The 5,252-nt window shown below is 41.6% G+C and overlaps 1 long non-coding RNA gene across 3 annotated transcripts; it reads left to right on the top strand.

Moving 5' to 3' along the window:
- The first annotated feature begins 1,232 nt into the window (after positions 1-1,232).
- LOC125552874 lies at positions 1,233-4,826 on the top strand. Of its 3 annotated transcripts, none has more exons than XR_007303820.1 (3): positions 1,233-1,625; positions 2,489-4,075; positions 4,152-4,826. It is a non-coding gene; the product is annotated as an uncharacterized LOC125552874 (long non-coding RNA). The 3 variants fall into 3 exon arrangements; XR_007303818.1 differs by having other exon boundaries at positions 1,233-1,710; XR_007303819.1 differs by having other exon boundaries at positions 1,233-1,710; positions 2,472-4,075.
- The last annotated feature ends 426 nt before the right edge of the window (positions 4,827-5,252 follow it).

Below are 5,252 nucleotides of genomic sequence, written 5' to 3'. Positions count from 1 at the left end.
CCCTTATACTTCGAAAGAGATTGTCTATTTTGTACATGAAGTGCATCTACTTTTTGCCGTAACCCTCTCAACTTTTATGCACATGCTATGTGGGTGAAATGATGATACCATGCCAACTTTCAACATTTTCAGAGTTCATTTGGAATGCTTTTGAATTTCAGGGTCTTATAGCTCAAAAAAATCAGTAAATGCATGAAAAATAACAAATGAAGTAAAAAATGGTTGAAAATTGATGATGTTGCTTTGAATGGTGCATTTTAAACACACAAAAAGTCTGAAGTTGAAATAAATTCAAAAAAATGAAATCCCTTTGTAACAGACGAGTTTCCGTATGAAACCCTGATACTTTGAAAGAGATTGTCCATTTTGTACACGAAGTGCATCCACTAGTGCAGAACCGGGCAATAGCACCGGTTCGTAAGGCCCTTTAGTGCCGGTTTCGGAACCGGCACTAACATTTCGGCATTAAAGGCCCCCCCCCCTTTAGTACCGTTTCAGCACGAACCGGTGCTAAGGGAAACCACGTGGCACGAGCCAGCTCCAGGGGCTGGGAACCCTTTAGTACCGGTTGGTAACACCAACCGGTACTAAAATGTTTGGGAGATTTTTGGTTTTATGATTTCTTTTTCATTTAATTTTGTGTTTTCCATTTTAATTCTTTTTCGTTTGCTGGTATTTTACGGTACTACACATTGTACACGTTATGCATATATATATATATATATATATAAATAGAATTTCTAGTAGAACCAATCATATATATATCATCAATGTCTCACAAACCACCATATTAATTTACACATACACACATGTATAGCTATATACAATTTCTCCTACATATGCATGTTGCCTTCGGAGCCAGTGGCATTAGCCTAATTGGTGTCTTCGGAGCACGATGACAATTCACTACACCACGACAAAAAACTTTAGGGGCAATCAACTGCCGGGAAAGGTTAAGAATCCGGGTCACTAACATGCCGGGAAAGATTTATCTGCCAGGAAAATAACTGTAGGGCGTGTTATCTGCCGGCAATAGTTAACCTTTAAGGGCAGTCTATCTGCCGGCATCTTTTGCGTCAGCACATCTGCCCTGAAAAGTAAACAAGGGCGGATTCATTGCCGGTATGCACGTTGGCGGGCCTGAAAATTTCGGCCCAGAAAGCGTGCGAGGAGCCGCGGGAGACACGAAACGATAAGAAGTCGCTGGAAGCGTCACGTAACCCTAACTTATTTCCCCTTCCCGCATCCAGTCCCCACCTTTTCTTCCCTCAGCCGCCGCACTCACCATCCCACCGTCGTCGAGCTACAAGCAGCACCGCCGCCTCCCAGTGCCGTCGCCTCGAATCCCTCACCCACACGCCGCCGCCCAGTGCCGTCGCCCCATCCTTTCATCCACACCGCCCCGTCCAGCATCGCCCCACAAATCCCGTAATCGCCCACGCCATCGCCTCCGCATCCCCACCCACGCCGTTGTCTTCGCATCCCCCATCCACGCCGCCGCTGGAGGTCAACGACGAGTTCGGAGGCGACCTCCGTGAACAGCATAGCGATCTCGCCTCCGTCCACAGCACACAGTCGACCTTGGCGTCAGCAGATTCGTTCACCATGGCGGCTGCGCTGGTGAGGTGAGCCTGACCTTCGGTGCCCTCTCCCCGCCGTTCAAATCTCGTTCCTTATGGTGTGCCCCCGCCATCATGAGCAAGCCTGCAGGTCTGACGCCAACCACCTCTCCATTCGTCTGCTTTAAATTTCCTTGGCATGTGTCCGTACGCAGCTCCCTCTTATACCTATTTGTTCCTCTGTTCCGCTTCCTATGAATGCACGAATATTAGCTGAATGAGGGCTCTGTTCTGCTTCCTATGGAAGTACGAATAGTAACTGAATGAGGGCTCTGTTTTGCTTCCTATGAAAGTACGAATAGTAACTGAATGAGGGATAAAGTTTATTTTGAATGGTTTGAGGGAGAAGGGAGCAGCAGGGAGAGTTTTGCTTCATGATAAATATGTAGTACAACTAACTATTTGAAGAGGCTATTCTCTCTAACTGAATGGTCCAGATGAGTTTTACTGCATGATAACTAGTATGTACTAAATATGTTCTGTTTTAGTCTCTCTTCCCCTCTTGGTAAAATCAAATTCATATGTCCTCCTTAGAATTTCTGTATTGCAAAGAGCCCTTTTAATTCTGGTGTCATTGCCTTGGGACAAATAATAAATCTAGTTGTTTTCAGATATTTTGTTTGCAATTCTGCATATACAGGGAGCCAATAGAAGTGACTGAATAGGGACTTTTGTCAGGCGGCATGTAACATGTATTCATTGTAATATTTTCTTAGTTGTGGAGATTGGTTAGTATTTTGTGGTTTATAGCTGTAGCTGGCTTTTTCTCCTAAAATTTACATGTGGGCGAACAAATTGACTAGAATACATGTGCCATAAATTCACCTTTTCTCCTAACAGGTTTATACTTAGCGCTCCTATCTTTGTAGGAAAAACCTTACTGGCTCCAAAGCTGTCCAGATGCATGTTGAATGATGGCTCAGATATGGTGCAAAACGGAATGCAAAGAAAATTCTTCTGCTTGCAGGGAGCGGAAGAGGATGTGATCGGGGGTCACCATCAAGAGAGTGCTTCCTTGGCTCGCCACCAAAGTAAAATGGTTTAGTGACTGGTCAGGTTAGGTTTTATCGTCTTCTTTCCAGATATCTTCAGTTTCTAATGCTTCTCATAATTCATTTTTGTACATTGATGGAATCGCACCAATTGCTTTCTTCAGTTGAGTACACACCAAACACTTTCCTCTCAGATCTAACTTTAATTGATAGTTCTCTGTATTTCATAAAGTTAAATGCAGCAAATCCTCATGGTGTCCTCAAAACTATGTTTTATCAATTTCATATAGTTTAGTACTCCCTCCGTCCCTACATATAAGACGTTTTTGCAGTTTGATTTGAACTGAAAAATGTCTTATATTTAGGGACAGAGGTATTTTTTTCTATGCCTCATACAACTGCAGAGAAGATATTAATTTTTCAGAAATAGAAAGATTTCAATGCAGCCTACATTCTTCAGGTTGTTTTTCAAGATTAGTATCTCTTGTCTATAGGGTCGTACAATGATCCTTCAAAACTTCCATTGAGCTGATGCTTTTCTGGTCTTTGAATTTTTGAATAAGCTTCAATGTGTCCTTCAAGTATGACGGATAACGCATCCTATCATTTATGATTTTTCCCTATAACTATCTTCTACATGTATTTAATTATCTTCTTTGCTCATCTAAATTTTATATTTAGGTATAGAGATATCTAATCTTGGTTTATTATGGGCGACTTGAAACTGTATTCTGTGCATTCTCACTGCTCAGTGTCGTACACCCCAGGCCCCAGCCATCCCTGAATTCCGTGCATCGTCCCTTGGGAGGTTCAGTCTGTAACATTTTCAGAATTATGAGCATTTTCCGATGGGCTGAACTATTTGGGTGTTGCCTCTAGAGAGCGTTTGTACAAGTATAGCTTGTAAATTCTGTTTACTGTACCGTCATTTTTATTAAAAAATATCAGTTCTAGCTTGCTGTACATAAATATGCTTAAATGCTCCAGCTCACGTTCAATTGTTGTTGTACTATTTGTCCATACTATAATTAGATAGAAGAAACGGCCTACCATGCTTCCATTTGATTCTTGTGTGCAAGCCCATATTATGAAATGACATAAGCATGTTAGATTCAAGGAAGTTGCTGGTACGTTATACTATTTGTCCTTCCCGAAGTACTAAAAAATAGAAAAATAACACATTTTCCTCTATTTCATGATTCTATCTAACAAATCATTTTTATTTTTATTGTACTGTGATTATTTATGAGGTTATCATATATTTCATCGAATGGCCACCGTGCTAGGCATTTTGTATCTTTGTTTAGTATCGGACCATCATTGCTTGATTAACTGGCAGACAATCATGAAATTTACCTATCATTTTTGTAACCGCAGATCACCTTACTTTGATCCGGCAACAGAGGAAGGAAGTTGCAAAGAAGCATGAAGAGAATAAAGATCTCTGCATTTTTCCTGACTGAGGTAATCTCATGATCTTATCATATTTGCTTTTCTTATGTGATGCCAGCCCCTTGTGTTGATAAGTATTTTGCTGCAGGTATGAAGGAAATTTATTTTTTGGTGGAAAAAGCTTTCTTTGATATCAGGTCACTATAAAGGATGAGTTGCTCCAAAGTGTCATCAACGAGTACAACCACGCCGTGTTCACTATGATGATGCGCAATACAAGCTCTTGCCCTGTAAGTATCCTGGAGAAAGATCTGCATCCAGTTCTCCTGTTCAACTTCAAGCTCTTGCCCTGCAAGTATTTTGGAGAAGATCTGCTACAGTTCTCCGATCTGGTGCCACTCCGTTGTCAATGGCGCTTCTCCAACAACACGTAGATCATCTACACCAACAACAAACCACCTGGGACGCGCAAAGGAAACTAGCTTTTGTCTTTTCCACTTCATCACTATGCAGAAAGCAAATCTATCTACTGGCCAGTGTACCTGTAGTACCTATAGGTCTTAAGTTATGTAAGACAATCATCCTAAATAAAACAATACTCCATAGTTAGTAAGTCTCTCTTTCTCTTCCCTTATGTGCTATAAAAAATTGAAAAGACAACGCACAAATTTTTGCACAAATTCTTGAAAGGCAACTCACCCGCTAGTGTATACCTATGTATGTTGTGATGCGGTACTGGACTTGTGAACCTATAAATGTATACCTATGTATGTATGAAGACATGATGTATTGTTGAGATATATATTATGCAACTTTAGCTCTACATGTGTGATGTTCCATGTATACACACCTGAATGGGATTTTTTTTGTGTTGGCGGTGTACTTAATTAAGGGCACATTAACTGCCGGAAATACTTCTATCTGCCCTGTAATATCAGTCTGCCGGCAAAAATCTATGTGCCGGGAATAGTACTAACTGCCGGCAAAGCTTCAGGCATGTAGGTCAGGGGATCTGCCGGCGTTTCTTGTAACTGCCGGGAATGGTCTTTCCCGACAGGACTTTCAAGGGCAGTTTGTAAATGCCGGCAAAATGCATTCCCGGCAGTTTATTTGCCTCCATTGACTAGTTTTCCCGGCAGATAAGGTGACCCCTAAGTTTTTGTCATGGTGTAGTGATTGTAAGTGGTTCATGACCTGTTCGATGGGGGCGGTAGCGGGTAATAGTATTCTCCCTTCGGATTTATGACCT

This window comes from Triticum urartu, chromosome 4 (assembly GCF_003073215.2).
Source record: "Triticum urartu cultivar G1812 chromosome 4, Tu2.1, whole genome shotgun sequence".
Classification (NCBI taxonomy): Eukaryota; Viridiplantae; Streptophyta; class Magnoliopsida; order Poales; family Poaceae; genus Triticum; species Triticum urartu.
Note: the sequence above shows the minus strand (reverse complement) of the source record. Positions and strands in the feature narration are given on the sequence as shown.